Source organism: Chrysemys picta, chromosome 2 (genome assembly GCF_011386835.1).
Source record: "Chrysemys picta bellii isolate R12L10 chromosome 2, ASM1138683v2, whole genome shotgun sequence".
Lineage (NCBI taxonomy): Eukaryota > Metazoa > Chordata > Testudines > Emydidae > Chrysemys > Chrysemys picta.
The window spans coordinates 147,113,462-147,125,299 of NC_088792.1; the positions used below are offsets into that span (position 1 = coordinate 147,113,462).

General features: G+C 44.4%; 1 long non-coding RNA gene across 1 annotated transcript; it reads right to left on the minus strand.

Annotated features, from left to right (window-relative positions):
- Positions 1–1,293: 1,293 nt before the first annotated feature.
- On the minus strand, positions 1,294–8,734 carry LOC135981128 (uncharacterized). Its single transcript, XR_010598091.1, has 3 exons — positions 8,157–8,734; positions 6,009–6,191; positions 1,294–1,325 (listed from the first exon to the last, which is right to left on the minus strand). It is a non-coding gene; the product is annotated as an uncharacterized LOC135981128 (long non-coding RNA).
- Positions 8,735–11,838: the final 3,104 nt, after the last annotated feature.

Consider the following 11,838-nt stretch of genomic DNA (forward strand, 5'->3'; position numbering starts at 1 on the left):
TCAGAGAAGAAAGCTTAGGCATGCCTGACATGAAGGTGGTATACTATTGGTCAGGAGGGGCAAGGAGGTTACCATCCAGGCTACCCACCCCGCCCTCCCAATCAAACCTAGCTCATCCTGTGAATATGCATAGAGAACAAAGGACGGGAGGGGAGGGACAGGATGGCTGAGCTCATTTTGCAGAATAAATTGGGGGTGGAGATATATAATGCTGGCCAGTCTTAGGGTACAGTTATAGTGCAATCAGTGGTGTGACTGCAGCATATGCAGACATACTCCAAGTAGCTGGAATTTAGCTAGCTCAAATGACAATATTAATGAAGCTGCAGCAGTTCAGGCTGTACAAGCTCGCCTGGAACTCTGGGTATGTACTTGAGTGGCTAGCCCATGCCCCAAATAGAAAATCCCAAGGGAATGTTTGACATCACAGAACTCTTTTTTTCATTCACTGCTGCAAAAAGCAAGAGAAAGCTCCCTCCCCAGCCCTTGTACAATATGTGGATTTGGTTGAATAATGTGGCAAAACACATTACAAAATAAATATTTATTCTGAAATGCCTAAGTGAGAAAGAAAATGCATGACAAAGCTACTGTGTTTCTTCATATAATTTCTCTACAATTTGCTAGCTATTATAATGTTTTGAAATATTTAGCATTTTCTCAGCATGAGGACAGTGGCAAGGGAAAAAAAATACTTGATCATTGTGAAATCCCAGACAATTTTCATATGAAATGTGATTTCATGTTAATGTAAGAAAATCACTGCAGTTGCTAGAGACAGAGGTTGTAATAACCATTTCAATCACACTGGAAAATAGATCCTGTTAAACCAAGTTGATTTTTTTTTAAGTTTGGTGATAAAGGTAGTAGTGATGATGTAATATACGTATCAGAGTAGCAGCCATGTTAGTCTGTATCTGCAAAAAGAACAGGAGTACTTGTGGCACCTTAGAGACTAAGGTGCCACAAGTACTCCTGTTCTTTTTGTGTAATATACGTAGGCTTCTTTATATAAATACAGACAACGTTAAAACAAACACCATAGCTAAATGTAAATGTATACATCTAGGAACAAAGAATATAGGTCATACTTACACAATGGGGAATTCTATTCTGGGACACAGTGACTCTGAAAAAGAATTGCAGGTCATGAAAGATAATCAGCTGACAATGACCTCCCAGTGCTACTCTGTGGCCAAAAGGACTAATGCTGTCCTGGGATGAATCTTGGTAGACGTTAGAGAGATTATTTTGCCCCTTTATTTGGCACTTATGCAACTGCTGGTGGAATTCTGTGTCCACAATTCAAGAAGGATGTTGAGAAACTGGAAATGGTTCAGAGAAGAGACACAAGAATGATTAAAGAATTAGAAAACATGCTTTAATAGTGATAGACTCTAGGAGGTCAATTTATCTAGCTTAACACAGAGAAGGTTAATTTGTGATTTGGTTACAGCCTGTAAGTACCTACATGGGGAATAAATATTTAATGATGAGCACTTCTGTCTAGCAGATAAAAGTATAACATGATCCGAGGGCTGGAAGTTAAAACTAGATAAATTCAGACTGGACATAACATGTACATTTTTAAGAAGTGAGGGTAATGACAGTAGGATAGTATGTTTTGAATAACGATATTCTCCAGTAAATGGCTCATATAAAGAACAAGGAACTTGTTAGTGCAAGCAGCCGGGGGAGTTATCCTGCAGCTCAAGTGTTTGAAACGTGTATTGGAGCTGAAGGACAAGCATTCTGGTCTTCGTTTCCCCCGAATAACTGTTAAAATATCCAATAATCATCTGTCTGCAGCACATAGACTCCCTCAATAGTCTGTTTTAGCTCCAATGTACATGTGAAGCCTTATGGCAAGGTCATTTCTAAACATAAGGTAGAGTGCAACTAGTATTCCGTTGATGCAGAAATATACAATATGCACTGTATGTTATTTGTTCCATGGACCCTGAAGGTTTTGTTTTTCTACTCTGGAGAAATGTTTGAACAACAGTATCAGCTGGATGTGCCAGATCTATCTCAGATAGTGATGAGTGCTATGGAGAGGAACTTAATAACTCTATATTCAGAGGAGGGTATGAAGGATATTCAGTAAATAGTACAATGGGTCACACATTGTATGAGGAGGCTAAAACAAAATATTGAACAGCTACCTATTCAGTGAGCACCATCCATCCTATGGCACTGAATGAGGCTGGGGTCCTATGGGAAAAATAGCATGCGGTCATGTATTTAAAGATTGTATCATAATGCATACACACTACAGCACCAAATTAGGGTTGCACAAGCAACCTTAATTATGGCATTTCCTATTTTTAAAATGCTTGACTTTGCAATGTTAGCATTCTATTAATGTTGGATTTTTCACGGTAATTTAGATCTGCAGTTACACAGCACTGTTAGAAAGAAAGCGAACTCATCCTACATACAGTGCTGCCAATATAGCATTGACCAACTTTGAAACAGGAAGAAGTATACATTGCTCTAATATCAATATAACCTGCCTGTTAGAGCTTGTCAGATACTAGAAAAAGGGTGTATGAACATTCATCTGAATTCTGAATGGCTGCTCAGTTCAGCCATGTTCATGCCTCATTTCCCCCCTCCCCTTCCCCAGTGAACATCTGAACAAAGACAAATTTATTCAAACACTTGGGGAATGGCTATTGCTCATTCAAACACATGTATTAAAATAAAAACTGAAGGCATATGTAAATGAATAAGAACACTTCTGTTATTTATTCATGGTTAATCTTTGTTCTCTATTCATTTCTCTGGGTTAAAAAAAGTTTGCCATCCAATCAGGAAGCAAAAACAAAGCTAGGAGACTTAGGTGATTGTTCATATATAGTGAAAAATGAAAAGCAAATTTCAAAATAAATCATGTGACATAAATAAAGAATACTCAAAGTAAAAGGATTGTGATTATCTACAGGCTGAAAATTGTTCATCCAAACTATTGGTTGTGAACTTCACCATCATACACACAGGCCGAGTAGATAGAGTAGTGGAATGGCACTCAGGAGTTCTGGGTTCCATTCCTGGCTCTGCTTCTAGCCAGCATGGTGACCACTTCACCTCCCTATACCTCAGTTTCCCTATTTATATAGTGATATAATGATACTTTGTAAAACATTTTGAGATTTACTGTTGAAAAGCATTTTATAAGAGCGCTGTGGTCATGGTATTATTGCTCAGGCCTTGTGTCAGCCTTTTGCATGATGCTAAATTTAATCCTCCATGAATACTTAGAAATAACAAATACATTTGCAGTAGTCAAGATTCAGTCAAGAATGACAAGCAGGGGTACATTGATTGACTAAATTATTTGCAACAAATCATTTGATCATCTCACCTGTCTCACTTGTATAATGCTATAAGGATTGGTGACATTTTATTCTATTTTTAACTTTAGCTTTAAATACCACACACATTGGAACTAGGAAGCTGAAAACCTCCATATTTTTGAATAAAGGATCAATGGTTAAGAGAAAATAAACAAATCTCTATTGGTTATAGGGTGGGCACACCAATTTAAATAATGAAATGACATGGTGTGAAAACAGTTACATTCAGATCCTAGACAAAGGATGGCCCAGTGGGTAGGGCATTGGCCTAGGAGCTGGGGAACCTTCATTCAAGTTTCTTATTCACCATAGATTTCCTGTATTATCTTGGAAAAGTCACTTCACCTCTCTGTTACTCAGTTTCTCATCTGCGCAATGGGGTAATAATTCTTTCCTACCATGCACTGAAGATAATGAGGTGCTCAAATGCTACATTAATGGGGTCCACATAAGCAACTCATACAGAGTTAGTTTGCTGAATGTGAGAGAATGTGCTGTAAGTGCTTATAGTGAAAGCAAGGTCCACCTAAAGGACAGACTGCCGTAACCTAATTATTGCTATAATTTATTATTACTGTTTAAATCAGATCTGGAATACTATTGGCCACATGTTCAGCATTCATTTGATCATTGGGTATGCTTATAGATTTGCCAATCATTGTCAGTCCATGTTTACAAAGATGGATTATATGGAGAAATCTGAAATAACAAAGTACATCCATTTATTTCTCATGTCAGTGGATTCTTCCTCAATGAAACAAATCCTTAAGAAAAGAAGTAGATAGGACAAAAAATATCTATATACCAATGGTAATCTCTAGCGTCATTCTAGTGCCACCCAATGTGCAAAATAGATTTGTTAAAACATTATTTTTTATTAGGCAATGTATAAAGCAAACACAGATGCTCATATGTTCATCATTTTTTGGATTGAAGAGTGATTTTTCCTTACATCTTGTGCAATTTTTATGTTTAAAATAACCCCCCACCAACACACATACACTACATGCATTTTCTAGATTATACATATGAAATGTAGCTCTCAGCAGTGTTTTCTCGATAACATATTTTTGATGGCTGCTTTTTAGCAAACTAAATGATTAGTTCAGTTGAATGACAGTGTGACAACAACAAACTTCTGCCAATTTAGTGGCTTGAGATATAACTGGAGAGTACTTAAGAATCACAGTAACTATCAAAATTGTTTACAGAATATAACAGAAATGTGTGTTGAGAATTCATTCTTGTGTCTTGTCAGCCTTCTAAAAATCTTTTTATTTAAAATTATATATGCTGGTTATATATATATGCTGGTTTATAGTTCTCTGTCATGTTGTTATAGTGTAACATGGGTATAAAAGTAGCATATTAGGACTATACCAATGTGTAGTTCTCCTTATCTATAAAGTAAAACAATATAATTCATTAAAACAACAACAACTAGCAGCATAACATCACATGTGTGCTTACCGAGTTAAACTGTTCCCTCTAATGTTAATCATGATTTAACACAAACACATCTGTAAAATTGCTGCTAGTGGGCAGGTTCACAGCTAGTCCAGAAAATGTGTCCCTGTTGTGTAGTATTTATACAAGCTAGGCAACAAATGCTCAGCGAACCCAAAGCAATCCACAGGGTGAGGGCTGGAAAATCTATTCCATTCCCACTTCTGCAAAAGCCCTTGCAGTGGTAGGCTGCAAGATACTGGACCTGAAAATCCCATCATTCTGATTTCCATCTTGCTACCCCCTTCCTCACCTCGCTCCCACACACAGCAGCTCACTGCTTGAGGAGTGCTAGAGGTTACAGGCCAAATCCCCCAGTCCAACAGCTATGCTTGGGGCAAGACCAGGGCAAAGGTGGCTTAAAGCCACCTTTATGGGTCTCTCGCTCCTGGGGCTGATTTGCATTGGCTCGTACCTACAACACAAGACTCAACAAACCTTCAGTAGTGGTCAAAGGCATCAAAGGCCCATACTGTCAGCCAGGAATTGCTAGGACAGGCCACAGGGATGATCAGGCCATGCTCTCTTGTCCCCTGGCCACCCCCCATGTAGCAGAAGCCCTTCTGCAGATGCTTTGTGCTGCTCTGGCACTAAGGTCAGCTTACCCAGCCTCTTAGGGTCTGTCTACACTGCAGTGGAGAGGTGTGACCGCACCATGTATAGACATACCTGAGCTAGCTTTCATCATTCTAGCTAGCTCTCATAACAGCAGCAAAGCTATGACAGCACAGGCAGCTGTTGCCTGTGGATGTACCCAGGGTCCTGGGTGGGCGGGATTAGCTCATGCATCTACCCATTGAGGGAGAAAGAGAAGCAAGAAGGTAATCAGACAGCCATGATTTTAAGGTCAAATATCTTGTGCCTGGACAAGGCTTGAAGTGAATGTATTATCCTGACATGACTGAGCAGTTGGGAATCCCAGCATTCATTTCTGGCCCTGATGGCATGCGTAATATTGTTGCTTAACTTTCTCACCAGTCTTTGGTCAAGCTGTGCTTTTGCAGGGACACTAATTCAGGACTGAACACAGCGAATTCCAGACTTAGGACCATTTTCAATTCCTGCCTTAACCCCTTCCTGACATGCTGCTAATTACTGGCAGGGCTCAGCTGGGTGTCTGAGGGCTGCAGTGGAAAAGCTCACCTGTGCAGATGGTGCCAGGTAGTTGTCCTGCAGGTTCACCTTGACCCTGAACAGGGGGTTAGGCGTGGTCTTGCCATCTCCACTGATGGCCTTGGAGAGTTCCAGTAGGGACCATTTGACATTGAGCCTGAAGGCCTCTTCCATCATTCTATTCATCTTGACGGTGTAGGCCATCCATTACAGCTGCACCTGAGGGGAGAAACAAGCCACCTGAGAAAGGCAGTGTAGACAAGGAGAAGCCACCAGAGCAAGGGGCAGCCAGGGTAAAAGACAGTCAATGCTGCAGAACTGTGCTCCTGGCTCTGGCCACTGGCCCTTCTGGCTGCAAAAGTGACCTTCGCTATGTGACCCAAGTAGCTCCTCGGTCCACCTCGGAGAGGTGGAAACTGCTCCCATCCATCTCAGTGGGGATTAGCACCGAAGACTAGTGCTAAGTTAAATGACACCAGAGTTAACTATTTCACTGCCACTCATCTGGGTAGAAGCAACCAGGGAATGTCCTACTCTGTTGTCAAAAGTAGTGCCACATGCGGGGGCACTGAGGCAGGGTAAAATGGGGCAGCTAGATGCTGGCATGATTTGCTGGGGCCAACTCAACCTCCTCCTTCCTAATCTAATGTCACCTCATGCCATGCCCAGAGGGGCCCTATGTCCACAATTTGCTGCAGAAAGAAACTGAGAGTCATAGAATTTAAGCCATAAGGGCCTCCTGTATATCACAGACCATTACATTTCACCCAGCACCCTTATACTGAGTTAGATAGAAGTACCTCAGTCTTCATAAGACTAAACTGTTGGGTACTACAGGGAGAAAATGGGCAAGACTGACGAGCCAGCCATGTCCAAACCCTCTGCGATGACAGGGAACTGATTAGGTGAGGCATGCCCAGATGATCTCAGAAGGCAATCTGTGCCCCATTCTGCAGAGGATCCTAAAAACGCCAAGGTCCTTGACAATCTAACCTGCAGGAAAAATTCCTTCCTGACCTCAAATCTGGTGATTGGTTGGGCATTGATCATACAAGTTAGACCCACTGGCCAGGCGGCTAGAGAGACAGAGGATTCTCTGGACCACATCAGAGCACTGGCTACCCCGTCAGGTGTCCCATCTCTGGCTGTGGCCAAGCTCTGATTCTTCAGAGGAAGGCAGAAAAAAAACCCAGAATACCTCTATAACCTGGGCCCTGACCGTTCAGTGCTGCTGGGAAGGTGGTGATGCTGGAGGGAGGCAAGTGAATGGAGTTGGGTAGGTAGATGGGTGGGCAGGGACAGCTGTTGGAGAAGAGGGGAAGTTGCAGATGTCAGAAGAAGGTCTCTGCCATAGTGCAGATCTAAAGTATGTACAGGTCCTTACACAGATCTCCTGACAGAATCAAAACGAAGCACAGCATGCTGGGACCTGCACCCAGAGGCAGACAGAGCATTGTCTGCTGGGAGCTGCCTGGCCTTACCTCGGCACTACCATGTTTGAAGACTTCATAAGTTTGCTGCATGATGTTGGTGACCTCCTCGTGAATACCCATCAGCGTCTGCTGCACCCAGGCACGTTGCTCCTTCTGGTCCTCCTCAAACTCCAAGTTGTTGTAGAACTGCTTGCCGGTGATCTGCACCAGCAGCGCCTCGCTGAACTGCTGGGCACTGCGAGCGATGGCTAGGGTGGCTGCCTTGTATTCGTTCACAATTGTCTGCACCTGAGGGCCAGTGGCAGCAAGGAAGGCAGCACTCTGATCAGGTATCTTAGGGCCCCAGGGTTTGACAGAGGTGAAACTGACCACTTACGGTGCCACCCGGGCGAGGCAGACATGAGGCTGAGGGGTAGGAGGCTCTCCCTTTGCTTTCCACTTGGATCCTGGGGGCAAAGAGGGTTCCATGTCTCTACTTCTTCCTCACTCCCTAACGGGGGGGGGGGTGTCATCTGCCATGCTGGATTCTCTGCTCCCTACCTCTATAGATGCGTATTAAGCAGAGAACACCTGTGTTCTGAGTTTCTCCCACTAAACCTAAGCCTAGGCAGACTGAGCAGAGTACAGATCAATGGGACGCCGGCAGCTGGAGACCCCTTAAGCATCTGCCAATTGAGATCTCTGTGGAGGAAAGATGGAGCTTTGGGGCTGTCTAGTCAGCAATGGAGGCCAGAGGAAAGCTCACCTTGCTGGCATGCAGTTGGCACTCACAGATGAAGGCAGAGCTGGCTCCTTTCAGCAACCACTGCAGCTTCTTCAAGCCAGACTGGATCTTCTTGTTCAGGTATCAGATCTGCTCCTTGAACAAGGCCCTCTCCTCTGGGGACAGCATAGCAATGATCCTAAGGGGGCACGGAGGGCGAGACAAGTAAGGTTTCCAGCCCCATCAGCAATTCAGGTCTTGCAGACCCCCTCCTATGTAGTGCATTCCTCCCACCAACCCACAGAATGGGACTGTCTCCAGACAGGTCAATGGTGAGTCCCCAAAAAGGATAGGAGGCTGGGAAAAACAGGTCGACAAAGCAAGGTGCAGCAAAGTGGCCATAGAATCATATAATATCAGGGTTGGAAGGGACCTCAGGAGGTCATCTAGTCCAACCCCCTGCTCAAAGCAGGACCAACACCAACTAAATCATCCCAGCCAGGGCTTTGTCAAGCCTGACCTTAAAAACCTCTAAGGAAGGAGATTCCGCCACCTCCCTAGGTAACCCATTCCAGTGCTTCACCACTCTCCTAGTGAAAAAGTTTCTCCTAATATCCAACCTAAACTTCCCGCACTGCAACTTGAGACCATTACTCCTTGTTCTGTCATCTGCTACCACTGAGAACAGTCTAGATCTATCCTCTTTGGAACCCCCTTTCAGGTAGTTGAAAGCAGCTATCAAAGCCCTCCCCCCCCTCGTCTTCTCTTCTGCAGACTAAATAATCCCAGTTCCCTCAGCCTCGCTTCATAAATCATGTGCTCCAGCCCCCTAATCATTTTTGTTGCCCTCCGCTGGACTCTTTCCAATTTTTCCACATCCTTCTTGTAGTGTGGGGCTCAAAACTGGACACAGTACTCCAGATGAGGCCTCACCAATGCTGAATAGAGTGGCCGAATAGAGATCCATGCTCAGTCTGGCACAGGCTGGTGTGATCAGTCTGGCTCCATGGATCGGGCCCTTGATAGGTATGTGCAGCAGGATACCCTCAGGGACCAACCACTGGACTTGGATTTAGGAAACCTGGGTTATATTTCCAGGTCTACTGCTGGCCTGCTGGGTGACCTTGGGCAAGTCACTTCCCCTTCCCAGGCATCTGTTTCCCCCATCTGTAAAATGGGACTAATGGTACTGACCTCCTTTGTAAAGCACTTTGAGAGGTACTGATGAAAAGAGCTAGGGATTAATATTACAGATCTGCTGAAAAGATGTTCCAAAGGGAGCCGTCACTGTCCTCAGTCACTAGGGACAGGCCAAGATGTTAACAAGCTAAAAGATGCAGCTGGCACGGTCTGGGAGGTGATCGGAAAGACAGATCAGGCCAGGCTGAGACCAGACGCCAGTCTGCCAGGACAGTTTGGGGGGCTGGAATTCCCACCCGGGAGGATGGGGATCACCCAGTTACATCTGTTGCAACCCAGCTGAGTCCTGAGTGCCACGAGCCAGCATGACACAAACACTGCCTCTTTGGTCATGTTAAAAATACACTTGCCAAAACGAATCCGTTTCAAGCAACACTTTCTCTGCAGAAAAACACCCCAATATCACACTTTTAAAAATACCGAAGCAAAGCAAAGAAAAACCCTTTCCACATCCCCACCCCTGACAGTTTAGTCATGAGACAGCTCACTCATTCCCTAGCATTTCTTCAACTGATGGTGGTACCAGACCAGTAGTGGTGAAGACTGATTCACTGTGCATCCCCCACACAATCTCCCCCCAAAACACACACACTCCCCCAACCGATGGGCCTTGGCTCTTCTCTGGAGGGACCTGCTCTAGCAGGGAGCGGGAGTTCTGGCTGCCAACATGGGGCCAATCAGCATCAATTATCCTGGTAGGTTTTGTGATGGGGACATCTGTTCTGCTAAGAACTGGATTCATATCCCATCCCCCTACAATTCATTTCACATGGGGACCACCAAACAGGCGGTGACATTGTGCAGTCTATATGGTTTTATAAAAATTTAATAAGTGAATATAATGTAACTGAAATATGCTTCATGCAAAAGGTCTCATTACAAAGCTTATAATCTACTGTGTGTGATCATCCTATTTGTATAAATGTACCACTCTTGTACCTGAAACTAAAATACAAAATATAATTCTGAGGGTCTATTGTAATTATGTAAAGTGTGGGCCATTAATGGTGGTTTGGAATTTTGATGACTCCCATTAACTAGGACCATTGTCTGCAAATGGCTCTGTTTTACCTGTAAGTCTTCCTGTATATGTGTGTGCTGGCAAGTGGGTAATGAAGTCTTGCAGTGACATGTAATCATGTCACCCGAACTGGAATCCATCTTTAACCTGGTGCTTTTCCAGTGAGGGGGGATGGAAACCCAGAGGGACAAAGGGTTCCCGCCTTAAAGGGGTGGAACAGAACAAAGGAGAGAGAAGCCATCATGAAGAATCCCCTAGCTACCACCTGAGCTGGAACAAGAGCTGTACCAGGGGGAAAGAATTGTCCCCATGCCTGGAAGGTGTCCAGTCTGAGGGGGAAAAAAACTTACTGAAGCACCTCTAAGGGTGAGATTATACGTATTCAGTTTGATTAGACATAGATGTGTGCATTTTATTTTATTTTGCTTGGTGACTTACTTTGTTCTGTCTGTTACTACTTGGAACCACTTAAATCCTACTTTCTGTATTTAATAAAAATCACTTTTTACTTATTAATTAACTCAGAGTATGTATTAATACCTGGGGGAGCAAACAACTGTTCATATCTCTTTATCAGTGTTATAGAGGGCGAACAATTTATGAGTTTACCCTGCAGAAGCTTTATACAGGGTAAAACGGATTTATTTGGGTTTAGACCCCATTGGGAGTTGGGCATCTGAGTGCTAAAGACAAGCACACTTCTGTGAGCTGTTTTCAGGTAAACCTGCAGCTTTGGGGCAAGTAATTCAGACCATGGGTCTTTGTTGGAACAGACGGGAGTGTCTGGCTCAGCAACACAGGGTGCTGGGGTCCCAAGCTGGCAGGGAAAACAGGAGCAGAGGCAGTCTTGGCACACTAGGTGGCAGCTCCCAAGGGGGTTTCTGTGATCCAACCCGTTACATGGACATCGCATGGAAATGACTTTCAGTCACTACCAACCTGTGGCTGGACAGAAACCAAGATCCTATAGGTAAGCGGGGGAATGGTCCCGCTATTGTGGGGAACTTTCCTGGCTTGTACACTACCCTGGTGAAGTGGGCTAGCGAAAGGATCCGAGTCCTTGCTCCCAGTCCCTTTACCCAGAGGCCTACCTGACTGAGGGCTCCCCTTCCATCTTCTGTGTGGCAGAGTCCTCGTAACCCCAACAAGGCTGGGCCCAGGGTTCCTGGGGGACTCGACCCCCAACCTTGTCATAGTCACTTAAGGCAGAGGCTAGGGTGTCCCCACTCCGGGGTGCTCTCTCTGCACTGGATGCTTCCCTGACCCACTGATCATTACATACAATTCAAAGCAAATACAATGTATTAAACAATCAATTTTAAAAGAATAAGGAAAAAATGGGAAAGGTTAAAGGAAAACACATCACCCCACCCTGTGGCACGGGGACATCACAACCAGTGTCTCTGGAATGTAAGGGAAGTTCAGTCTGTTCCTCACAAGTCCCAGGCCTCCTTCTCAGGCCCTGGCTGTGCTGCGGGGATGCTGCGGGTTGGACACTTGCTC